General features: G+C 36.9%; 2 protein-coding genes across 3 annotated transcripts in view; one reads left to right on the top strand and one right to left on the bottom strand.

Moving 5' to 3' along the window:
- Positions 1-14,034, bottom strand: part of vasnb (vasorin b) — a 32,882-nt gene extending 18,848 nt beyond the window's left edge. Inside the window, exons 1-2 of one of the 2 annotated variants that reach the window (XM_079827392.1) lie at positions 13,745-14,034; positions 4,184-4,248 (exon numbers count right to left, since the gene is read on the bottom strand). The gene's annotated coding sequence lies outside the window, so the exon portion shown is untranslated. The remainder of the gene's footprint in view (positions 1-4,183; positions 4,249-13,744) is intronic. The other variant, XM_079827393.1, reaches the window with a different exon arrangement.
- Positions 1-27,965, top strand: part of coro7 (coronin 7) — a 222,125-nt gene that overhangs the window by 148,619 nt on the left and 45,541 nt on the right. The window lies entirely within an intron of this gene.

Below are 27,965 nucleotides of genomic sequence, written 5' to 3'. Positions count from 1 at the left end.
TGCCAAATAACACGTTTTCTGCTCACGAGTTACATTTTCACTTTCTCACAGCCTGCGGCATTCGATCGGTCCACCTAGTAAACACCTTCCCTTAATCAACGGCGGCGTCATTACGTCCGACCAGCGGAGTGCACGTAGTGCAAGTCAAAAAGTCCAATATTCTGCCAAATCCGAAGCCGAATTCTGGATTCGGTGCATCCCTAATTAAAATTAAGTGAAATTTTTCTGATGTATGGTGTATTCCCTTTTAATCAAGTGTATTTTTATGACTCAATTGGAAGATATTTGTTCATGTTTTGAGCATCAAATCACTTAATTTTCCTCCAGAAAATAAGACTTTAAGGGCCAGATTTACTAACAGCTCGTGCCAATGCAAACCCTCTTTTGGTGTTGAAAAACTACTGTCCGGATTTACTAAAGACACACAGTGAAAAATTAGCACTGAAAAGGCGTGGATAGGGTTATTTTTGCTGCTGACCTTAGCGCATATGCATTTGTAGGCGTTTCCCTTTCCAGACGCAAAACTTATGGGAGAAGAGTATTTAAATGAATCATGCAAGGTGATTTACTAAGGTTCGCGCTTGTCAATATACTGGTATTTGCGCCATTATTTCCCCCCAAAAAGCACGTCATAAACCAGACACTAATTGGCGCTGCTCTTGGTAGATTGCGTTGGTCAATCTGGCCCTATATCGTCATTTTGCTTCTCAAGTAAATGTATCTTGATTTAAGAATGTTTTGATATTTATACTGGAAAACAAGTCAAAAAAAGGCTTTTTGTTTTTGCAGTGTGAGCCGTAAAGCATAAGATGCAAAGTGGTCTCTTCTTTTCCAATATCCTCAAACCAAGTGCTCCGGAAACATTCTGCCCTGCTTTAAACATTCAATTTGACCAATCCCACGAGTCTCTTCAAGTTCACCCATCCTTCAGTTCACCCTTGTCGTGCACAAGTGGCCGCTCGCCGTGTGCCTAATGGATGGATGCAAACCACATGCTCTCTATCCGTCAAATGTCACTAGCCCATAAAGCACACATGTCTATCGCAGTCCTGTATTTGAGCGTAAACATCTGGACATGTATGAAGGGTGTGTGTGTTCACGTGCATGTGTTTATAGGTTAGGTAAACCTTAGCATTGTGCTGTAAGTCTGGTTGCATAAGGTAAATCTAATTGAGCACCTTGGCTCCACTCTTGCGCAAACGAAGCAGACGATTGACGATTGCTCGAGCAACTTATCCAAACACTAACACACCGCAGTGTGTACACATGGGGAACTGGAAACAGCATGTCGGAGGACACTCGCAGGATCGGTGTAAAACAAATATGAGCAGGATGTCACTATATGTGCAGGAGTATCGAGTAACGTCGCTTCAGCTTTTGTTCCGAAAGGATGTAGTGTTGACACAGATGCTCCTTCCGAAACGGGGAGAATTTCATACCGCTTGAGGAATTTCTTTCTTTGCAGGAATGTACATGAACAACACATTGTCTACTCTTTATTGTTGAGCCCTGTCTTCTGTGTCCAGGTCAAGGGTGAATACAAGATATAAAATAGTGAGGGACCTGAGGCTTGTGCCGGGCTGTTGGGACAGGCCATGACAGGGTGAGGGGGTTTAGTTGGGTTTTATAAACCCTTGTCCCACCTCAGGCGGTACAATATATGAACCCCCGTCTTCTAAAAAGATGTCTAATAGCCGTCCAAACACAGCCCTGACGTCTAGGCTAAAACAAGGCAAAACTTGGGATGTCAGACTAACCATGGCCCAAGAATATCACAGAAAAAATGCTTTTCTTACTTAGTATTTTTGTCTTGTTTTCAGTCCAAATATCTAAAAAAAATCTAACATTAAGAAGCATTTACTAGACAAGCAAAAGTTTTTGTCTTATTTTGGGGGAAAATAACTCAAAATTAAGGGAGTTTTTGCTTAAAATAAGCTAAATAATCTGCCAATGAGGTAAGTAAAATAATCTTGTGTTCTGTTTGAATTAAAATTATTTTGCTTACCCCATTGGCAGATTATTTAGCTTATTTTAAGCAAACACTCCCTTAATTTTGAGTTATTTTCCCCCAAAATAAGACAAAAACTTTTGCTTGTCTAGTAAATGCTTCTTAAAAATGATTTTGCTTAACCCATTGGCAGATTATTTTGCTTATTTTAAGCAAAAACTCCCTTAATTTTGAGTTATTTTTCCCCAAAATAAGACAAAAGCTTTTGCTTGTCTAGTAAATGCTTCTTAATGCAAGATTTTTTAGATATTTGGACTGAAAACAAGACAAAAATACCAAGTAAGAAAAGCATTTTTTGCAGTGTAGACTAGTCATCTAGAACATGAACATGTCAAAGAGATGAAACCAAACACCTTGCAATCACTGTTGACTTTGCTTACATGATGGAATATCACACATCTCGCAAGTTATTTTGGCAACAACAACATGTAACCAAACTCAAGGTTATTTTGGCTTGAAGTGGGTTACTCATAGCCGGACTATATCGGGTCTATAGTTAACCGAGGCGGTGAAATGACGGCTATTGCTTGCTGGGTATATGCTTGACGAGACACACTCGCTTTATACAGACACAACCACACCAGGAGGCAGAGAGGGGCAATTGGACAGGGGCAGAAAGTGCACACGTTCAAGCATCGATACTCAATCCTGTTCCTGGAGATCTAGACTGAATCCCACTCTGTTCCCAGAACTATGAGATGAGGTTTAGTGCGTCCCAAATCATAGCGTTTGCGCTTATTTTTAAAGATCATTTTCGTTTTTTTAGCTTATATTACCCACAATCCCTTGCTGAAAAGGTTCTCATTGTTTTTTCTGGTTACAGGTCTTTGTTACATTGTAATTATACATTTAAGTGAGTAATATTAAGTAACATACTTACTATAGGGTTAGGATTAGGGTTTGGTTTAGGGTTGCATGTAATTTATAGTGAATTTTGTTTAATTATCTAATATGCATAATTTATAGTTATTACTATAGTAGCTACATGTAACAATAACACCGTAAAATAAAGTGTTTCCATTATTTATTTCACATTTATGTTTGCAGACACCTTTTTTTAACCAATTTAGTAATATTAAGTAATATATCACTATAAAACTAGTGTTACAGGCATTTTATAAATGTATGAATTGCAAAAATGTAGAATTTTACGGTAATAAATTTAGCTAGATGTTAAAGCTTATACACAAACAGTGGGCGTCTATGGGCGTAAAGATGTCATTTTATGGCATTGTAATTTGTCCTAATATTGATTCAGTTTTCCCAGCAAATAGTTGAGAACTTTGGCTAACATTCTGACAAGGTTCTCTCAACGTTATGAGCAAACATTCTTCCAGTAACTTTAGTCGAATGTTTGTTCATTGTTACGTGGTCTCAAAACATTAGCACATAAATGTAAAGTTTAATCAAATATCTTTTTAAATGTTACTTGTTTCAGAAACATTTAAAGTGAACATTGTTTGCAAAATGATCAAATGTAACGTTCCCTTAATGTTTTCTCTAATGTTCTTTTAACGTTTTGAACCTTCCGAAATAACGTTTTCATAACTAACTGTTCTTACACTCAAAAAAATGCTGGGTTAAAAATAACCCAAGTTGGGTTGAAAATGGACTAACCCAGCAATTGGGTTGTTTTAACCCAGCTAGTTTAACCCACTTGCTGGGTTAGTCCATTTTCAACCCAATTTGGGTTATTTTTAACCCAGCATTTTTTAGAGTGTAGAAAAAAAATTTGTTAGCTGGGTTACTCCAACATTTGTACTTTTCATAACCAGCAAAATATGTACATTTAGCACATAGTATAAAGTATGCAAATTGAGAATTGTAATTTTCCACTGAACCCATAGACCCAGATTGGCTGGTTCAGGTGTGTTTGACTAGATTTGGACCTGAACTTGTGCAGCACGGGTTCAAATGAAAGCTTACACACACACACAAACGCACATTAACTTACTAGACGACTTTTCATTAAGCTCTCGATCTAATTTCAGAGGGGGTTTTATTGAGACGGGATGTTTTGTGGTTTTTTGCCTTGACTCGAGCCAAATGTGTGGGTTTGGAAGCTGCATGTGCCAGATCGTTTAAGCATCTCTGCCTCTTTAGTTTGTGTCCCAAGCTCCTAAAAGGGTTTTCACATGGCATTTGCATTCAAGACAGGTAGATGTGCGGACTCACCAGGGTGTGTGTGTGTGTGTGTTTGTGGCTCTCCTCTCCTCTGTCTCCTTCTCTGTGTATTGGCTCTGTAAGAGAAGGTCAAAGGTTCAGTAAGCGTCACACAGCTGTTTGTCCGACTTTAGGTCTGGGCTGGAATGCTTCAGGAAGTGTCTATTGGGGGATGAGAGGGTGCACGCACAGGCCTGTCTGCATGTTTGTGTCCCACAGATGAACGATCACCTCCCTCTCTTTACCAATGGGATCAGAAAAATAATCTGTTTTTTTCCTTGGAAGGAAGTTTATTTTTCAATGGCAGATATGTGTTCTCGTTTCAAGTATAAACTTGATACATTATTAAGAAAACAAGACATACCTCAAGTCAATTACGTCATAAGAATGCTTCGATATTTGTACCGAAAAACTATTTTTGCAGTGTATTGCTCAGAGATTTAAACAGAAGTATTCATCTTTAAGTGCATGCTATGGACATGAATGTCGCTCGTTTATTAAATGCTTACAGTAAATGTAAATAAATGATATGTGTGTGTTGTTGAGGAGAGATGTGTAGAATCAGGCTTCCATTTTTTGCCTGCAAAACGGATACAAAAATCTACTTTCTTTGTATTTTGCAGCTTGCATGGTTTTTCACATGTGAAAAAAAAACACCAAAGTCGCTTTAGATAATAAAAGCATCTGCTAAATGCATGAATGTGAATGTGATGTGGAGGTTTTGGAGGCAACATCAGTGCAGTGTTTGCGATGGAAAGAAAGCGAGCCGTCTAAAGAAGAGGAGATTCTAGAGGTGTTGAATAGAGTCAAGTGAAGCATTGCAGGCTGTCCGGAGTGTTTATCTGACACAAACAAACACACACACACACACACACACACACACACAGAGAGTGCCGGAATGCAGGCTGACAGCTTGTCCCTGTCGTGCAGTATCGATTCAGATGTGCTAAAATATTTGTGTTCATTTTGTTCCTTGTTATTGATTTGCTGCTTCTGTCTTCATGTTCAGTCGTCTCAGAAGCAGCTTTTGTTTATTTTATTCTCTGTGTTTGGATTCCCTTTAGGTTACAAAATTGTCCCCAGAAGGAAGTTAAATCTTAACAAGGCTCCAGTTATAACCTCAAGTGTAAAGCGGCTGAATCATATATAGTTATGAATTGTTTTCACCCCATTTTTATAAAATTACTTCACATTTTATTATACACAGCCTTTCAAAAGTTTTTGAAGGAAGTCTTTTATGCTCACCAAGGATGCATTTATTTGATCAAAAATACAGTAAAAATTTTAATTATCCGAAGTATCATTACAATGTGATACATTACTCCAGTCTTTAGTGTCACATGATCCTTCAGAAATCATTCTGATATGATGATTTGATGCTCAAGATACATTTATGATTATTATCAATTTTGAAATCAGTTGTGCTGCTTCATTACTTTGTGGAAATTATTCTGGAATCATTTCTGACAACCCTATTTATTTGGGATGGAAATCTTTTGTAACATTATAAATGTTTTTCTGTCACTTTTGATCATTTTAATATCCTTGCTGAATATTTTGTTTTGTTGTTCTTTTTACCTTACCTAAGTACTAACATTCTCCCTTTGGTTTTGTCGTTAGAGCACTTGTCTGACTTGCATCTTTTGGAAATAAGGCTTGAAGTCATGTGATATTTGTAAGGTTGGGGAAATGTGTGACTTTCATCGAGGAGCCATATGATAAATTCTTTTGCATGAAGATATCTGATTAGTTTCGGTGTAAACACTGTAAAATACACAAGAGAGATGAACACACACACAACCTGGTCATTACAGATGTGTTGAAAGGACTGTCTGAGAGCCTGAGGCAGATGATGAGGAAAACTGTGATGCTGAACAGGTGTGTGGGTGTGTGTGTGTGTGTGTGTGTGTGTGTGTGGGTGTGTGTGTGTTGGATGGGGTTTGATCAGATAACAACACCTGTGCACGTTGCAACACCTAAAAATCACTGATTTGCTCTCTTCATGTCAGTCAGAGAAGCGTTTTCAGCTTCTAAGTAATTACACTTACATGGTATTCTTTGCAGTATCTTGGAAAACCACATGTAAGTATGAGTCTCACAAAACCTGTCTGGATCATATTTCACCCCTCAAAGAAAAAAAAGAAATGACATTCTGGCTACCGTGATACAAAAACACTAATATATTATTATTTAAATTGTTAAAAATTCATATATCATGATGGTATGTGTTGTACAAATGGACAAAGGTGCTGAATATTGTATTTTTACAATGCAAAATTGATTTATTTTTTGTATTTTGGAGTGAAATATGACCTGGACTTTTTAAAATGAGATTCAACCATAGTATATGAATATGGTAACCAATCAGAAGTATGGTATATATGAAAATATCAAAGTGTTAATCACTGTACTATGGTAGCAACACAGTATTTTTAGTGAGATCTTTCTCTACCTCTATTTTCCCATTCATTTTACACCATTTATTGGTTTTTGAAACTTCACATACGCTGTGAAAAATTATATTTGGAAGATTATTTGAGAAATACAGTAGCTATGTTTCCATCCAAAGTTGCGAATGTAATTTATGCGCAAAAATGCAATATCGCATAAAACATTTGCAAATAAAGCACCATCCAGTGAGTCGAAGAGAACATAATCGTCACTTCCTGATAAACTAGAGCTAAAAAAACATCAGTAAGAAACACAGGAGAAGCCACCATATATAATCATTTTCGTATATAATAAATTATTTGCGTCTCAATAAACTTGCTGTCATGCTTTCAGGGCAGATGCTGCAGTTTGGGAACACAGTCGTGTAAGACAGGAGGGAAATATCCCGAGCATCTTTGACAACAGACTTCTGAATGACCAAAACAGCATTTCAGATGTTTTGCAAACAAGATTTTCCCGCTGATTAGTACAGTTATGCTGTTACATCACGAAAGTCACATTATTTTTTTTAATGCGCAGCAAGGAATTTATTCAATAAGGCATTTCCATCGTAGCTTATGCGCATGTTTTCGTATCGGATAGAAACTGTACCCAACTCAAACAATTTGTAGAATTTATGCGCATCTTGCCGTTTCCTTTCAACATTTTTTGATGCGATATCCCAAAATGCGCATAAAAATAGGTGGATGGAAACATAACTAGTGATATATTACTTAAAGCCTTTCTATAGAATGGATCATAAAAGCATTTTTAATGCTTTAATTATGCCTTGTAATGCATTGTATGATCTATAGTGAATAATTGTAACCACAGTTATAATACATTATAATAATATAAAAATCATTGTTACACCTTTACAAAGAATAATGCATTAAAACGCATGACAAACAACCAATTTCAGAAGCAATAAGGAATATCATAACTTTGGTTACAATTATTTATGAAAAGATGCATTATGAATACCTTTGTAATGCATTATACCACAAGGCTTTAAGTAAAGTGTTACGGAAAATACAGTTTTAGTCTTTCAATTTTCTTTGATGGACTTTACCAGTGATTTCTTAGGGAAAATTGTTTCTACCCCAGAATTTCTTCCGTGTATGACTGTGTAATTTGAGTCTGAAGTTTCATTGTTCCAGCTATTTAATAGCAGTGATTCACTGTGCTATTTTGTTAAGTAGGAATGTTCCTTGACGGTTATTAACACGTGTTCTCAGTAATTTGTGTCGGGCAGTATTAAATATGACTGGTTGACGTGCCTCCTCACTTCTTCAACACCTGAAACTGGATATTTGCTCAAAGTGTGTCTGACTCAACACTAAAATACACCTCCGCTACACGCGTCAGGCACACTCGCTCTTCAGTGCTTTAACTAGGTCATGTGCTGTGACTGCGTTCAGTATCCGTGTTTCTCACTATTTTGGCTGGTTCTGATGTGGCCTGAAGTCATCTGTCGATAAGACGGCCACATTACAGATGTCAGAAGCTTATGTTTACATGCCACATTAGATTGAAAGAAAGACAATTTCGCCTGTGAACTTTGCTCAATGACGGGGATGATCCTTCACATGATTATGAATGGTACTTCATTGACTATATAGCTACATTTCTGAAGCTCTCTCAATCTTGGAAATGCGAACTATTTTGCAAACACACAGATACACGGTGACCATGTCACCCATGAAAGCAGATATGAGTGCCGTTAACCTCTACTGAAATAGCTGCAGAGGAAACGCCGCAAGGCGAGACGCGCGTCAGAGATACGGCGGGGGTCCGAGGGGGACGTGTAGATTCTGTAGATGGACCAGCATGATAAACCCACAGTACTGGGTTTGAGCAAACCCTTCACCGACACATTCCACATCTTCACCCTCAGGCTCAAACAAACAGCGACCCACACACATCTTCCTCAAGACCGGCCGAGTCTAAACATTCAAACCAGAACGGAGCATCTTAAACTAACACTTATTCTGCACTTATCAGTTTCTGGGTGAATTGGTTAATGCTCTTGTGTTTGAATTCACATTAGCCATTAATATCGGTCGCTGGAGTGTTTGACCTGGCGTAGAGTTCAGGGCCGCGGTCGCTGGAGCTGCTGGTTCAAGGCTCATTTCCTAATTACAGTTCAGTCAGGAGGTAATTACAGCCTTAGATTAAAGTCGTTTTCTTTTTTTACTGCCTGGCGAAAATGCGGCAATTTGCGGCGGCTCGCGCGGATGTGCTCCCCTCCAACCCTTCGTCTACTGAGGGGAAATAGTTTGGTGGACAAACCGGCATTTTTCTAATTTTTGCCATATTCGTAGCGGACCAAATCAGCTCCAGAGAAATCAAAATATAGCCTGGGAGCATTTGGTAAGCGGCTGTGTTTAAGCTATTTGGGGTTCGAGCTTCAGCTGAGAGGCCTCGGAGCTTTTTGCATGTGTGTGTACTTATAGCGAGGTTTGATGTGGCTCTTCAGAACGCATCATTTGGCTTCATCCATCAAGGTCTTCTTCAGTTTGGTTTGGCTTTGACGACGGGCGACTCGAGCTACACACACACACACACACACTGCTTGGTCAGCACTCGCTCTTTGAAGCCTGAGGTTTGATTTGAGAGCGCTCAAGCCACCTGGAAGATCCTGAACGCTCCTGTCTGAAAGCTCCTATCAAACACACACACACGTGCAATTGGAGTTGAGGTTTGTCCTGACCCTTTCTGGTGGGCTTTTTGATATTTTCCCTTGCATTCTTTCACAAGTGTTGCTTTTTCTGCCCTGTCGACTCCGTCAAGCCGCCCGCTGTTTGACTAACCCCGTCTCTCAGTCCTCTTTATGCCTCTCCAGCCCCTCCCCTGCCTTCACCTCCAGCCTGACTTTTAACCTCTTAATCCTGCATTGTGAAGGACAGGCGAGCAGAGAATGAGCTGCTAATTGGTGTAAAAGGGAACCGAAATCAGCAGGACACCACAAATCCAATCATGTGGGGACAAGAGTATACTAGAGACACTCTTCAAATTTTGCCCAGTGCCGTTCCAGCTCCACTGATAAATGAATAATAAATAAATGGGTTTTTCAATTTTATTTTATTTTAGAGTATTTTATTTTAGAGTATTTTGTTGTAGAATCTTTTACTGTAGAATCTTTTGTAGTGTCTTTACAGTACAATCATTGTAGTTTTAACATACAATAATTTATTGTGGAATTTAAGAAACTTTTACTGTAGATTTTTTATTATTATTATTTTTTTTTTGTAGAATATTTTTGTAGTCTGTTGTTGTTGTAGAATCTTTTAATATACAGTCTTTTGGAATATTTTATTGTAGAATTTTTAGAGTCTATTGTTGAAACATCTTTTAGAATCTTTTTTGTAGAATCTTTTACATTAGAATATTTTGTAGTGTCTTTTATTGTAGAATATTTTCGAATATTTTAATATACAATCTTTTATTGTAGAATTTTAAGAAACTTTTACTGTAGAATCTTTTACAGTGGAATCTTTTAGAATATTTTTGTAGTCCGTTGTTGTAGAATCTTAATATACAATCTTTTAGAATCTTTTATTGCAGAATTTAGAGTCTATTGCTGAAAAATCTTTTAGAATCTTAAAGGAACTTTTGCTGTAGAATCTGTAACCTTTTAGAATCTTTTTTGTAGAGTCTTTTGTTGTTGAATCTTTTAGAATCTTTTACTGTAGAATCTTTTTTGTAGAATCTTGTAGAATCTTTTTGTAGAATATTTTAGAAATCTTTTTTGTAGAATATTTTCAAATCTTTTTAGTAGAATCTTTTAGAATTTTTTACTATAGAATCTTTTTTGTTGAATATTTTAGAATCTTTTACTGTAGAATCTTTTCGTGTAGAATCTTTTAGAATCTTTTCGTGTAGAATCTTTTAGAATCTTTTTTGTAGAATCTTTTCGTGTATAATCTTGAAGAATCTTTTCGTGTATAATCTTTTAGAATCTTTTTGTTGAATATTTTAGAATATTTTACTGTAGAATCTTTTAATATACAATCGTTTAGGGTATTTTATTGTAGATTTTAAGAAACCTTTACTGTATTACCTTTTAGAATCTTTTTTGTACCTTTTGTATCTTTTGTTGTAGAATGTTTTAGAACCTTTTATTTTAGAATCTTTTAGAATCTATTATGTTAGAATATTTACACTGTGTCATATTTCAAGTATATAATTTCAGTGCTACCCAGCAAGACAAATTAAACAAGAGCTTGAACTAGATTTTTACATTGTATTAAAATCTCTTGCAGGCTCTTGCCAGGGTGTTTGCTATGTGCTTATTTACTAGTCCAAATCCAACTAGTAGTCTGTATGAAATTTTATTATATATTTTTTTATTTATCATTGATGTCTGTAGCAGAAACTTTGACAAGTTACATACTGAAATATTGTACTTGGTGTTGTAATAGTAAATGTGAGGAGCCTTTATACGGAGAGACAGACAGAAGTAGTGTCCTCTGTCATGCCACGGTTAAGCAATACAGAGACACAAGGAGGTGGTCTTCAAGATAGCTTTTAGATGTCCGTGTTTTCCTTGGCAGAGTCATGTGTGTGTGCGTTTAGCAGAAAGCCCATGGTCCTGTTCTGCGCTGTGAGTGATGCTGTTTGGACAGAACGGTAGGGAAATACCATAGGGATGTTATTTTGACACTGTGAGGAAAGCTGGCACGAGGAGCTTGATTTGCCACATACACACATTCTAGCAGCGTATCAGATGATACCAAAACAGGACGTTAGTGTTTTACATTAGTACATCATGGAAGGTTCAATAGAAGTTAAAGGAATTGTTTGGGTTTTGGATTTTTAGAATGTTCAATGAATAAAGGTTCTTTATTGGCACTTTCTAAAGGTTATGTTGGTTCTTTTAAGAACTTTTCCATGAAAGGTTCCTTGAGGGACTCAAAACGGTTCTTTAAATGGCATTGTTGCAGCAAAAACCCTTTTGAAACCATTCTTTTTTTAAGAGTGTAATACCGTGTTTATTTTCATGATACCATAAGCCAGTGTAGAATAAACTTGAAAAAATGAATTGACAGTAAAGTTTTACTCCACTCGCAGCTCCTTAATTAAGTCTCTCAGACAGGAATATTTGCTTTTCCCTCAAGTTTCATCCTTTCTCATATCCTGTGCACCATGTTCTCTCACCTTCCGTTTTGTCTTCTCGACGTCTACATAAACTCCTCTCTTTGACATTTACAAGTGCCAAGGGATTTAGGAAGCCACTAGAAAGTACGAAACCCTGAAGTGCACGCACCCAGGACGGTATTCTGCTCCCTATCCATAGAGTCGGATTCAATTCAGCCTAAACAATTAAGATATATATTGGAGGCCTTTATTGTTCAGCGAAGAAAGAATCAAAACCTCACATTTTGTGCAAGAATAGCAAAGCAAAGTGTCCAAAGAGTCCGGCCTGCTGCTCAAACAAACACTCCTCTATGATAAACGTCATTGAATGGGGCTTTCTGTTGTGTTTTAGAAGGATTTTATTGCTTCTGAGTATATCGCTGGGCTTTCCTCTAAACTTAATTAAATGCAATTAAACGATAAACGACGGCAAAGCTGATTATCACATGTTTGAATGACGCCCGCTTTCCATATCAGATTTGCTATCGTAAACTTGCGCCGAAATCTGCAATTACACTGGCAGAGATAAATACACAGAATAGTACCAGACATGTGTTTTTCATAACCGTCATTCTCTTTATGGGAAGATCGCTGACTTTTGGTCATACAAAATTTTTTTTATGATGATATGTTAAGATTTGGTCACTTTTTGTTCTGAAAAAAGTGTTCTCCGTGCAACATTATTCTTCAGGAATAATGAGATTTACGCAGAAGAAACCCATTAACGTCTGATTATATTAAACATAAGAGAAAGATTTATGCTTGTATTGTTTGTCTTTCTCTTTGTTTATAACCTAAATGCACAACTTGTGCTTAGAAGAGCATCTGTTAAGCCTTGTTTCGTGCTCTCAGTTCTGTATTGTATTAATTTTATCATCACATAATTTATCATATGACGTTTTTATGACCCAGACAAGATAAGTTGATAGCTTCCGCCTTCTCTTGGACTAATTATCGACACTCCACCGCATAAGAATTGCAAACACGAAATAGAAATAATAGCATTTAATCTCCTTCACGCCCGTGTGACTAAACAGATTTGTGTTTGAGCCGCAGCACTACCTTTGAACTCCTGGTGAGCGGATAAAATGAAGCCTGTTTGTTTGCTGAACTTTTAGACTGCCAGAATTTGATGTGGGACGAGCTCCTAAAATAAAAGCAAACTGCACCAAAATATGCTTTTTCGGAGAAAAATAGAAGCCGGCGCGGTCCAGACTCAATGCTTTTGTCCTGCTGCGGTCAAACACTTGAAGTTAGCAGTGTTTGCATTGGTTGTTCAGAGCTTTTCATTTATTCTACAATGATTATATAGCATCTAAAAGTCATATACAGTCTTAAAAATAAAGGTTCTAATTTGAACTAAACTGTTTTTTGATTCCATTGAAGAACCTTTTACAAGAGCTTTTCTTGAGTTCTTTAGAAAACCATCTAGGATTGGGTGCTTTAAAGAACCCAGAAACCAAAGCACTGACCTGAAGAAACCTGTAATGCAGCATCAAGAACTGTTTTAATATCAATATACCAACTTAAACTCTCTACAACCACTGAAGAAGAAGAAAAAAAAGCTTTATTTTTACTAGTGCTTGAATACAGACTTGCACGGCTTTGATCTGGATTGTTGTTCTCATGCGATGCTGGTAATATGCACAACTTTAAGTTACACATGCACGAGCATGCACACACTTCAAGTGCACTGGTGCACCAGCATCAAACCTTTTGAAACGCTCTGAGCCAATGCAATGTTTGTAAACCCATGAATGGAAGGGCAACTTTGAAACATTACCGCAGCATTTCTCTTACAGAGAGTTGCTTGCGTATAAAAGGTAATATTGCGCATTTGTCTGCTGATAATGCATGATGTTAAGATCAGCTATAATGCATATTGGTAGCTCATACACTTAAGCGTGATCTTTAAAGCGGGTATGCTCACAATGCTACACGATAAAACTGCCAAATCCACATCTAAATGTGTCAGAAACAAACACAAGCGCCTTTTTCACTCACCAGCTCGAGCGCATCAGCGGCGCGTTCCGTGAGTCCTGCGTTTATTTATCCAATAACTCGCATTTCTTTTCAAAGGACGTAAAATACGTCTCGTGTACTCGAGTGGAGCTGATATGTCATGGGTTTGATAGAGAGTCCGTTTGGAAAGTGTGTCCGGGTAAAGGCGCGCGGTGCCGTCCAAGTGTCTGTGGCGAAACTCCGGTGTGAGCTGTGCTCGCCTCGCGCTTTAACTTCACTCTGGGAGGAGCGGCGGGAGCGCGCGTGTCTACAGTTTAGTCACTGGAGAGCACGAGCGCATCAAATGAGGCGACGCTTATGGACGCGCTCCCGGTATTTTCTTTTTTTTTTTTTTCTTCTTTTTTTTTGCATTACAACTCGCCGGACCGGTATGTGCAGACACGCGCAGGCATTTGGTGCTTTTGCATACGCTTTATTTAGGCTGCATCACTGTAGTGTTGGCTGCGTGACTACTACATATTAGCTACTTTTTAGATGGAAGTAGGCTGAAGCAGGATATTCAAATGTTTCAAACACAACCATCAAATAGACCATCACGAAAACTTTATTAAAAATGTACCTCAAATGTATCATCAAAAATATATTAATAATAATAATAAATACTGTTTTGTTTAAAGGCACAATATGTATGATTTTTGGATTAAAATATCCAACAAATACTAGAACAATGTTATATAGGGGAGAGCGGGGCACAACCTAACACTTTTTGACTTTCTCAGTTTGTGTAAATCCACTTGGGGTTCAGAGTATTTATTGTTTCCCACATTAATTGCACACATGTCTAGTACAATGATGTGGTTTTGTTTCATTAATACAGTGTATACTCTTTTTTTTTTTACCCCGAAAGAATGGAAGTGAAATGTGACAACATGCCCCATAGGTGGGGTACATTGTAACATGACCAAATAACAGCTTGTAATGTGACCTGATACAATCAAAAAAATATACAAGACAAACTAAAATATTTTGTTAACAAAATACAATTATTAACTTTTTAAAATATAATAATGGCATTTTTTAATCATTAAAAATATAAGCATTTTTGAGTTTGACTACAAACACATCGCAGCTAAACAGCATAGTTGAAAGCATAATAATAATTAATAATTTCTGAACATTAACTCTCAGTCATTATTCACCCTTTTCTCATGGTTTCTCAATAGAATTCATAAAAGTATAGAATATAATGGCATATTTCTAATAGGGGCTGATAGTAACACTGCGGAACTGAGATTTAAACCGCGGCTTGTGTCTTCTGCTGTTAGATCAGCATTAAAGAACCATCTCAACTGTTAAATAACAGATATAAGATTAAAATAATATCCGATTTGTCTTATTTTAAATAAACACAAAAAAACAGAGATGAAAACTAAACTTAAGTAAGAAATTTACTTTTGCTATGGTTAAATAAATGTTCAGTGATATCTTCCAGAGATTTTTTAATTTTGGCGCTATTTTTTCCCTAAATTATGTTGTTATGGCAACTAGTAAATACATTGAGTTTCGTCATTCTGGCATGTGTGGAAAGGGTTAAAACATGCGTGTTACAACTAACCCCGCTTTAGGTTGTGCCCTGCGCTCCCCTATATATTGCTGATTTGTGTATTATCCCAAATGTTTCCAAGAATGTTTAAATCCAGAGAAATAAGCAATTTTAACCAGGACACGGACCGTGTCCGTGGGTTGCTTATCAGTGACATCATACCCGCGTTGCCCTCGATTTCCCGCGTTACCATGGCAACACCAAAGATTGGAATCACCAAAACGAATCATTGTTATATAGCTCAACGCAGTTATTGTTTAAATCGCGTTTTCCAAAGTTACTAGCCACTCAGCATTTTCACTGGCCACAATTTTGTTGTTGGCTGTATGTAAATGACCACTGTAGACATCCAAATCAAGTCTACATGATATGTATCAGCTATGACACATTTAAATCTAGCATATTTCGTGTATGAGCCCATACAGTAGCCTAGTGAAATAAATATCCATATTTTCATGTGATTTGACAGTTTATTTGATTAAATATCATACATCTAAAATGTGTGCATCATACCTGACACATGGATGAACACTTTACAGCTGGTTTTATGAATGTAAGCCATTCTCTTCAAATGCTAATGCTATCTCTTCAAGCCAGTCACATCAGGTGCGCTATGGTTCTGTTGTGATAATTGTTTGAAACTATTTTCGCTGCTGAAATAGAAAAGCAGTCAATCACTGTATGATGAATGAATCTCCTGCATACATCGCTCGCACATCTCTGCTTTGATGAGGGTGCAGATTTCAGCGCACTCTGCATTATGACATTGCATTTATAAACTCAACAGACTTGCGTGTGATTGGTTATAATGCACGTTGCGATTTTAACAGATGCCTTTTGAGAAGATCCGCCAAAGTGGGAGGGACTGTGTTACACGCCACAGCTGAAATCCACCGCAAATGGCGGGTGTTAATGTCAAGCCCTGGTATCTACTATAGCCCCGTTTCCATCGAAATTACCTGGAACAATTTGTACTTTTTTTACAGGAATTTTTTTCCCCCAGACATGTTACTGTCTGCGTTTCCACTGCAGTCTAAAGTACTGGGAAGATTAGGCAAATCAGTCCGGAGACGTGGGACTGCGCGCGACTGCTCCTCCCAGTCAGTGACAGACAATAATAATTTTTGCGCGACACTGTCTGCAACAATAACAAGTATGGAGGAGATGCAAGCAGCGCTGCTTTTGCTGGTCATGTATTGGTTTACTAAAGAGGTCATTAACAAAACGGCGGAAAAGAGACGAGCACTGATACTAAAGCGTATTCTGAAAGCTCGTAAAGCTAGATTTAAAATAAGACAACGTATGTTATTATCAGCTATTACGGACATTGATCGTGCGATTGCTGAGACGAACCTCACATTAAAAATGGCGGTTGAAATAAAATGCTGCATGAGTTCAACCAATCAGCATGTTCAACGCCCAAGTCCCACCCCCGAAAGTTCCTGAACTTTGAAAAAGTACTTATGATAAAATATAGTCACCCCACATACGCATGAGCGAAAGAAGCGGAAGCGCTCGTCTCCGGCGTAATAAAAGCTCCGCAAAATCAAGGCGTCATCAATCTACGCCTTTGTTTTGAATAAGCGACATCTAGCGGCGAAAAATTACATATTGTGGCTGAGGCACGGCAGGTGAAAACATAGTTTTTTCATGCAGTGGTCAATTTTGAGATTTTTGCTCCCTTAACATGTAAGCTTTCGTGTCAAAATAAAAAACAATGTCAATATTAGACATTAAGGTGGTTATTTCATTATATTTTGTCAACGCGCACCTTTAGATTTCTACCCGAAATCACCAAAAGTTAGCATTCTAGCGCGAGCTCCCGTGCCGTCTCCGTTCACAGAAACATGTCATGCCTGGTATCATTATAAAGCTCTCAGTCTCACACACAGCGCTGGCTGGCTAATCCAAATATGGACATTTTCTTTTGTAGAACTGACCAACCGCGAAAGTTTGCAGCCGAAAACCACATCTGATTGGCTAATGTGAATTTCTCACTATGGCATACGCGCTGCCGCTTCCTTGTGTAGGCTATTCTCCGCCTGAGAGAAAGTGCAGACAATGCCGAAATCAGCTCATAAACGTTCACGGAAAAGACCAAGTAGCAAGAGCTAGTAAAAAGAAAGTAAACAACAACAGATTAGACGATGAAAAATATTTATAGATGGACATATACAACAAACAGGGACAGTTCGTCTGCAGTTTTTGTGACTGTTGTTGTGTGTGTTTGTTAAGGTATAGTTCTCTTGAGCTTAAGGCTATTGCTATTAATAATTTATTCATTTATCAATTTCCATACGTTTTAAATATTATACACTACTGATATTAATGGTCTGAATATATATTTAGTTTGTAGGTTGGGGGTTTCATAGAAATGCATGCAATTATGCAATATAAAACTTTAGACAGAGACAGATATATCAACTTCAGTAGCACCTACAAGACCCAACTTTTGCAGTCTTATACTGAACTATATTCTGAAGGCTTTTACAGAGGGATTTGTTGATATATCATTCCTATCCTGAGTTATAGGTCCTTTTACTCCAAAAAAAACATGGCGAAAATAGATTTTTTTAAGGCTATTGTCAGTATTCTCTAATTTACTAAAGCACAAAACAAGATACCCAGAATCCCCTCTGTAAAAGCCCTCTCCTCTAATATGTCAACAAATACAACCAAGAATTTTAAACATGGTCCTTTCCAATGGCCAGATTTTGTTTTTTGGAAATGTATGCAAATGAGCGTATATTTAAGTATATAAGGCCTCATTTGCATATTAAAACATTCATTTACACAAAACTTGTAATACATTTTTTTCTTATGTTTATGCCAGTAATAAACTGGAGAAGTTTCACAGTGATATCTTGTAATAAAAAAAAAAATCCCTATTCACCTGTAGTGTCTTCGAGACCAAAATAGCATAGCCTATAAAAAAAAAAGAACATATAACAATTTTGGAAAAGCCTATTTATTTATTTACATCAAGCAGAATCTCTCTGTGATACTTGTGCATGGATTTAAAAAAAAAAAAAGCTTGTTGAAGTTCTGCAATCTCCATTATAGTGCCATGAACCCGAAACCACAGAAAGCTGCTCTCAAGACACGATTCTCATGCTGAAATCTTCACTCGCACAGCTCTTGATGGTCCAGTAACTGAACTATAAACCGACAGCTGCTGTGTGTTTGCAAACAGTTTACAATAGTAACAGTAACTGTATTGAGACCTGTGTTATAGTGACGAGGCCGTTGTCTTGTTCCCTGCGTTTCGTTTTTTTAAGTAGCCTACAGATACTCCATGTGGTCTCATTTAGTTGAACAGTTGCATAATGATAAAGCATATGCCCTTTCAAAAAGCTTTAGAGGGAGTTTAGCACAACAACGTCAACTTCCTAGAAGTATGTCAGCCATACAGTATATATCCTTTCTGTAATGTATTTATAGGCTATATGTGAAGCGCACATCTGTAACACGTTACAGTGAACAGATAAAGGATTTCATGCGTGTTTAGCTCAGATCTGATGCCGCAGCTAAACTGTGTGTGTGTTCTCACAAAATAAATCCTTCTGGAGAACAGAGCGTCTCTCTCTGGCTGTTTGGTGTAGCATTCGTGGGCACGAATTGAATGACAATAGCATACTGCTTTTTGCAAGGTTTAGCATCGCATGCTGCAGGACTATCTTTTGACAGTAGAGTTTATACTGTGCATTAAGCAGAACTTATCCATCTGATGTGGTTTATGATGGATCTGTCAGCCTGTTTAAGGCATGTTTAGGTCTGGAGGGCTCGGATGAAAGCGCTGAGCACTCGCCGGTTTGGTTTTTAGGTGCTGTAAATCTCATAAGATCAGAGGAAGTTTAGACTGGATGGACAGGCTGTTGATGGTATTGAAGGATTCAGGATGTGACAGGTGTCAGTGGGACAAAAAAAACACTTCATGTGTTTATCAGAAGTGTGTGTGTGTGTGTGTGTGTGTGCTGTGTGTGTCACATCCAAACACTCGTCAGTCATTAGTGTCTGGCTAAAATAAACACTTCTCTTTTCCCCCTCGTGCACGCGCGCTTTAGTTGCTGCAGTCCTTCACCACACGTCATGCTTCTCTTTTGTGCTGCATTTCCGCCTCAGTTTCAGTTTCGCCGTGCATTGTAGGCATGACAAATATTTTTTGGCCGTGTCAAGCATTTGTATTGCCAGATAATTTGCATATTAAAAATACAAATAAAAAACAACATATGCAAATAACTCTTCTTCTTTTTTTCTCTCTGCTTTTTAAATTTCCCTTTTGAAAATCCCTACTTTGTATATATTATATTATATTTATTTATATATCATTTATATATTGTGAATATATATATATATATATATATATATATATATATATATATATATATATATATATATATATATATATATATATATATACATATAGCTATACTATATATCATTTTATCTTAGCCCTTTTTAAATCTTTGTAATACCTTTATAAACTGTAAAAAAAATTAAATGATCAGTAAGTTATGACAACATATGTTTTAACAATGCTTTAACTCATCAAAATAAGTTAAGCAATTTTCAACTTTATAAGTTATACAATATTTAACTCTTTTTTTAAGTCAGTTTTATGTAATCTAGGTTGAAATGACACTCTAAAAAATGCTGGGTTAAAAACAACCCAAGTTAAGAATGGGTTGAAAATGGACTAACCCAGCAATTGGGTTGTTTTAACCCAGTGAATGGGTCGTTTTAACCCAGCGGTTGGGTTAAATGTTTGTTTAAAACAACCCAATCGCTGGGTTAGTCCATTTTCAACCCAACGTGGGTTGTTTTTAACCCAGCATTTTTAAACATCCAAGTAGATTGTACTTAAAAAAATGTAAGGCAGCAAATAATTATATATATATATATATATATATATATATATATATATATATATATATATATATATATATATATATATATATATATATATATATATATATATATATATACAAATGTAAAACATTTTTTTACAAACAATACAAATTAAACAAAACAATTTTTTTTTCTTAAAATACATTTTTTAATCATTATTTATGTATTTAACTTAATAATTTATAGTTTAATACATTGTTTTAAATTATTAATATGTCTTATTTGTTTTGTCTAAATGTAGTAATTTTGCATACTTCCACTTAAAGTATGCAAGGATATTATAATTATATAAGTATATAATATACAACCTGTAATATAAGTATATAATTAAATATATAAGTATATTATAAGTATATAAAGTATATTACTCACATTCTTCACTGAAATTACTACACTCTAAAAAATTCTGGATTAAAAACAACGCAAGTTGGGTTGAAAATGGACTAACCCAGCCATTGGGTTGTTTTAAGCAAACATTTAACCCAACCGCTGGGTTAAAACGACCCATTCACTGGGTTAAAACAACCCAATTGCTGGGTTAGTCCATTTTCAACCCAACTTGGGTTATTTTTAACCCAGCATTTTTTAGAGTGTATATAATAAAATATATAAGTATATAAAGTATATTACTCACATTCTTCACTTAAATTATTACACTCTTAAAAATGCTGGGTTAAAAACAACCCAAGTCAGGTTGAAAATGGACAAACCCAGCGAGTGGGTTGTTTTCAGCAAACATTTAACCCAACCGCTGGGTTAAAACAACCCAATTGCTGGGTTAGTCCATTTTCAACCCAACTTTGGTTATTTTTAACCCATTATTTTTTTATAGTGTAATATACTCTCAATTGCTGTCATTACTTGCTTTTCTTTACTTTCATACTTCCTGTACCTTAACAAAACTCTCAGTAACTTAGTAAATCGCCTAAATTAGTTCATCAGTATTTTCCGATGGTTTTGGTTTCAGTCTCTGCTCACGTGCTTTTCCAGAGTCAGACTTTGAAACCCACAGCAGTGAAGGCGAGAGGTTTCTGAAGCGTTTTCTGAAGATGGCCATTAGCATTCGCCACAGAGATTAATTTGGTTTTTACACAGGCTGACTTCACTTTACAGCGGCAGGTTGGCCCACAGCGCCGGTGTACTGTAAAAACCAGGTGTCCGTGATGTCCAGACGCCAGAGGTCTGTCTCACACACACTCCGGTGAAGACGACAGAACGTCAGTATTTATAGAACTGACTCTGATAATGACATTTCCACCTGGTCTTCTCTGCTCATATAATAGCATGCTCAACTGTGGCAGATTCTCTCTGTGTCGTATTCATTGATGAATCTGACATGAAGAGTTCAGACAGAGGTGTTCAAAGATGAAGAGCTTTAGGGAAGTGCTGATGGTTAAAGAATAAGTAGTTTAAACAGAGGCAGATAGACCCTGACCCCGTAACCAGAGCCCACTGAATCAACCGCAGACGCTTTCGGCCTGGGACATGTCAAATGTCATGAGATGTCCCCTACACAGGCTTCCCACAGTCAGCATAGAGACACAAAGACACACGTAATGGGTGAATCTCACAAAAAAAAAGGGTCATATTTCAACCTAAAAATGATTTGAAATGTATGAAGAAAATGGCATTTGGGATTTTCCCTGCAAGATCATTTTCTCCTCTTATTTCGGTTCAAATCAAATATTAAAATATCGCATTACAACAATGAAAATTTGAAGCTTTCTGCATAATGTATTCTTCTGATTTTTGAGTGAAATAGAAGCTGGACGGTCTCAGATTTATATATCACGCTGGCCCTGGTAGGATGAATTAGTCTGACAGAGAGTAACCCCTTTATCCGTGTGGATAGGAATAGTGTGAAAGAACGGGAGGGATTTTGAGTGGGAAATGCTGTGTTGACAGTCAGAAGAGTTATGTGATGTTGCCAGAGAGAAAGAGAGATTCCCATGGGAGAGGCTGGGAATCTCTCCCTTTTTTCCCTTCACCATTTCAATCGGTTCTCACTGCACATGTTGGCTGGCACATATAGGGGGCGGCGTTGAGCACCTCTTTTGTACGGCCCCCAGGAACTTGTCATTTGGATTTGTGCAGACTCAAATAACGTGAAGCAGACAGAAGACTCAACTCAATTGATTTCAATAGAGCTTCATATTAGTATGTTTCTTTAAATAAAAATATAATGCATTGATGAGCATAAAAACACACAGCACATTATACAGCACATACAAATATTGCTTAAGTACATTTTTTGTTTGTTTTTAATCAATATTAGTTTATTTAGATTATTTGTTATTGCACATGCACACATACACATATATTTTCATATTGTAATAATCTCACAGTTACTTTCCAAAGTAATGTAGAAAGAACTTAAAGACAGTAAATTTTAAATATTTGTCGCAATGGCATCTTTTTATGAATGAAGGCCACTATCACTGAAACTAATGTCTCTATGAAATAGATTTTTTTAAACATTAATGATAGACATCCAACATTACAGTGTAATTGAAAGCTATCAATTTCAATGTTTTATAGGCTTTAAAAAAATTAAGTGAACTTAAAACTATTTTCATATAAACCCATTATAATAAATGTCAATTTTCTTGAATACTCAACAAAATTGTAATTGTACAATTCATAATTCTGTGTGTTATTGTTTGTTTAAGAGCGAAAGAGAACTCTGTCTTTCTGTGCGTTGTGTGTGTGACATAGACATTCACAGATATATATATATATATATACACATACACTATATACTATATATAAAATGTAAGATTTTTTTAATGTTTTTAAAGAAGTCTGTTCTGCTCACCAAGGCTGCATTTATTTGATCCAAAATACAGCAAAAAAAATGATATATTGTGAAATATTTTTAAAATTTAAAATAACTTTTTTCTATTTGAATATATTTTAAAATGCAATTTATTTCTGTGATTCTTGAGCATCAAATCATCATATCAGAATGATTTCTGAAGGATCATGTGACACTGAAGACTGGAGTAATGATGCTGAAAATACAGTTTTGATCACAGGAATAAATTACACTTTAAAATGTATTGAAATAGAACACAGTTATTTTACATTTTAATAATATTTCACAATATTGCAGCTTTTTTGTATTTTTAATAACATGAATGCAGCCTTGGTGAGCAGAAGAGGCTTCTTTAAAAACATTTAAAAATCTTACCATTCTCAAACTTAATATAGGCCTATATATATAATTATAATAGGGTACAAAGGGGCTAAAGATGCACTTGGGCAAACTAGATAGCTCTAAAATGGCACAAAAATCCAGCTCAGCACTTTTATTAACTACCATGTACTTTCTTTAAGTTAATAATTTGACACAAGGCACTTATTGTGTACATACATGTTTTTACAATGTACTTCTATTTTTTTTAAAAAATACCTGCACACTGTAAAAAACAAATGTAATTTTACAGGTAATGGTCCATATTTTTTTTTACAGAATTTTCCCGTTTTGTCATTATACAATGAAAGGCCTATTGTTTTACAGATATTTGCTGTAATTTAAATTTCATCTATTAAATTTACAGGGAATTGCTTGTATTTTGGTATTACATCAAATTTCTGTTTTTATGAGGAAATGTTCTGTATTTCTACAGAATAATGTGTAATTTTACATAAAATTTTGATTAACATATTACAGATTTTTTCTGTAAAAATAGAAAAAAAAGGAAACAAATGTATAATTACAGAAATCAGCAGTCATTCAACATGTTTTTCTTGTTCCCATTTAAGATAATGTGTTGGTTAAAGTGATTTTTTAGGCTAAATAATAGTTCTTCAGAGGGTTAACAACCGCTTTTGATGATGCACGTGGAAATTTGTCTTATCCTTGACGCGAACGTGGGAAGCAACTCAAAGCTAATTCTGTGCTAATTTGATCTAATATTTGAATGTTGTAGATTTATGTAGAAAATGAGATTTATTGACTATTTGAGACTTGAGTCTTGTAAATGATTTTCAGTTTTGTTCAAGCTAATCAAAGCAACAGTTTTTCCAATAACGGAAGAATATGTAAAGTATGGTCTTTGGGGTACAAAACGCATCTGCTGTTAGGGGTGAAGTTGGTCTGCATCCGTCAGTGCAGTGTGAATGTGCGGTGCAGACTTTCTGACTTTCACAATCGATGGACCGTTGTGTAGCTCACTAATCACATTCAACCATCTAGCTGTAGAAACGGCCACTATAAACAACAGTTCAGCCACTTGACGACATCCAGCAAGTGTCATTGTGAATGTTTGAGTTGAATTAGGCGCAGATTGGTGTCGGGAGAGCACCCATGAAGCCTTCAAAATCAAATCCATTCTTTGTAGGGAGCTCACTAGGGTTTGGATGGAGCTGCTGCTTCTTCTCTCTCTGTTGTGTGGTATGTGTGGAATGAATGGCCTGATGTTTGTGGTTTGTTTGAGGTATGATCTCAACAGCCCTCAGCAATGATCGCTATGTGCGGCCCGATGTGTTTTGCGCGTGCATTCAGGTATGATCAACACTTGACAGGTTAGTGCACTGTGATCAGGTGACTATTCTGCCTGCTTTTAAAATAAAAGACAGGAATGTGAAGATAGGACAGAGATGGGATGGAAGACATGTGGTATGTGTTTGTCTGTCAGACCTCCATGGCAGACAGCTGAGGTGATGTTCATAAACACACACACACAACCCGCACACATGGTGACCTTATCATGCACTCTTCCAGATAACACACACACACACACACATCATCTGCAACACAGATAGAGACAGAAGAAGAGAAAGAGAGACGGAAAAAGGCTGCAGATAGCAGAAGACAGACACAGTGGGGAACGGAGAAACTTTGTTTATTTTATTCACTCAAGCTGTGATTTGTGTATTTCCAGAGCTTTTGCCAGTGGTTTTATAATGCCAGCCGTGCCCGTTAAACGTGAATACAAGAGAGACCCAGAAAACAAACAAACCAAGCTGATGAACAAAAAACCATAAATGCGCACACGCTGCGACAAATTGCTGACTTTGTCATTGTTAAACACTAGTGTTTGTGTAGTAGTTTTGGAGCGTATATGGATACTTCTACTCAAATATAAAGGTGTCGTTTTTCTGTCCATATGCAAAACCTATCTGCATTGTTCTAGGGTGTAGATTGTTGCCAGGGTGATGCTAAGTGGTTGGTAAGGTGTTTTGCTGTGCACATTGCTATACGGTTGCTAGGGTGTTTTGGTAGGTTGCTACGGCATTGCTATGTGGTTTCTAATGAGTTTTGCGGCATATACACATTGTATTAACCATTATACGGTTGCTAGGATATTCTGGGAGGTTGCTAGGGCGTTGCTATGTGGTAGCTAAGGTGTTTTGCTATACACATTTTGTTAACCATTTTACGGTTGCAAGGATGTTCTGGGAGCTTCCCAGGGCGTTGCGATATGAGAATTTTGGCTATACACATTGTATTTACCATTATACGGTTGCTTGGATATTCTAAGAGGGTGTTTCTATGTGGTTGCTAAGGTGATTTGCAGTTGCTAGGTTGTTCTAGGAGGATGCCAGGTTGTTGCTATAGTACGTGTTAACTAAGGTGCTCTGCTCTAAACATTGTGTTAACACATTACAGTTGTTAGGATGTTCTGGGAGGTTCTCAAGGCGTCGCTATATAAAAAGTAGGCGTTCTGCTACACACGTTGTGTTAACTGTTATATGGTTGTTTGGATGTTCTAAGAGGTTGCTAGGGTGTTTCTATATAGTATGTGTTAACTAAGGTGCTCTGCTCTAAACATTGTGTTAACATATTACAGTTGTTAGGATGTTCTGGGGGGTTGCTAAGTGGTTACTAAGGTGTTTCGCAATTTCTAGGGTGTTCTGGGAGGTTCCCAGGGCATTGCTATATGGTAGCTAGCCAAGGTGTTCTGTTGTACACATTTTCCTAACCATTATATGGTTACTTTGATGTTCTGGAAGGTTTTTAGGGCATTGCTATATGGTTGCTAAGGTGTTTTACAGTTGCTAGGGTGTTCTAGGAGGTTTCTAGGGCATTGCTATGTGGTTGCTAAGGTGTTTTGCAGTTGCTAGGGTGTTCTAGGAGGTTGCTAGGGCACAGGGCCGTGCAGAGAGTTCGTCAGGGGTAGGGGCTCAAATGTAAAAAAGGGGCAATATGTAAATATATATATATAATGTTTCCATCACTGACATTAAATCCTCATAATAGAATGATTTCTGAATGATCATGTGACACTGAAGAGTGGAGTAATGATGCTGAAAATACAGCTGTGATCACAGGAATAAATTATATTTTAAATTATTTTAAAATAGAAAACCATTATTTTAATATATTTCGCAATATTGCTGTTTTTTATCAAATAAATGCAGGCTTGATGAACATAAGAGACTTATTTCATAATGCTGCATAATATTCAAAAATGGTAATATAATAAAGTCCTTTCATGTAACCATGTCGCCAGCCTACACTTCACATAATAGGCCTGTAGGTGCCGGTGGCACTTGGGTTTTGTTAACTTTGATAGTTTCATGAAATAGTAAACGGTGTATCAATATAGGCTACATAAACACAACACTACTTACCATTAATGCGACTTTTGCTGCTGCATGGTTTTGTGCAGTGATTTGTTTGTTGTCTGTTAAAATCCATTTTGTCAGTGATGCAATTTATAAAATGAGCCAAACCGCAGGAAATCGTTCCACAAACGTTAGTTCGTCTGTCCATGTAATTTTCAGCCGATTTATGAACAAGAACAGAAAATTACCGCTTCACATCGCCCTATGGAATTTGAACTTGCTTTGCCAGATCACGATTGGTTGGTGTATATACATGACAAACGGGCATTGGTGAATTGTGTAATACTTTAAAATATAAAGCTAATATATAGCTTTGTAATTAAATCAACACATTACCTCTGATTATGGATGAAAAAAAAAATATTGGTTTACTTTTTTCCCGTGAGGCCACACACTCTCTGCAAGCACCATATTTGGCTCGAGAGCCGCTTCCGAACAGTGGAAAATCAGCTGTCAATCAAAACGCACGCGACCCATAGCAACGCGTTATGGCAACGCCTCAACAGAAATTGTCCGACTTTTGAGCCGTTAGTTACTATTGTATGCATTGTCATGTTATAATAATCACATTTATTTAGTTTTATTGACCACAATATTATCATTGATATTTGTCTGAGAGGGGCACTTTTGATTCATTTTGAAAAAGGGCAGGGGCTCGAGCACCCAAAGCCCCCCCCTCTGCACGTGCCTGCTAGGGCATTGCTATGTGGTTACTAAGGTGTTTCTAGTGTTTTCTGGGAGGTTCCCAGGGCGTTGCTATATGGTAGCTAGCTAATGTGTTCTGTTGTACACATTGTCTTAACCATTATATGGTTACTTGGATGTTCTGGGAGGTTTCTAGGGCATTGCTATATGGTTGCTAAGGTGTTTTGCAGTTGCTAGGATGTTCTAGGAGGATGCCAGGTTTTTGCAGCAGTATGTGTTAACGGGTTCTGCTATAAACATTGGGTTAACACATTACAGTGGCTAGGGTGTTCTTGGAGGTTGCTAAGGCGTTGCCATGTGGTTGCTAAGGTGTTTTGCAGTTGCTAGGGTGTTCTGGATGATTTACCTTCATTGATGAGGATTCCTAGGCTTGCTAAGGTGTTCTGTTAGGGTTTCTAGGCTGTTTGCTGTCCCAAAAGTATATTCTGGGTCCGCGTTAACTAAACATTCTTAAAGGGATAGTTCACTCAAAAA

This window comes from Gobio gobio, assembly GCF_949357685.1.
Source record: "Gobio gobio genome assembly, chromosome: 1".
Classification (NCBI taxonomy): Eukaryota; Metazoa; Chordata; class Actinopteri; order Cypriniformes; family Gobionidae; genus Gobio; species Gobio gobio.
Note: the sequence above shows the minus strand (reverse complement) of the source record. Positions and strands in the feature narration are given on the sequence as shown.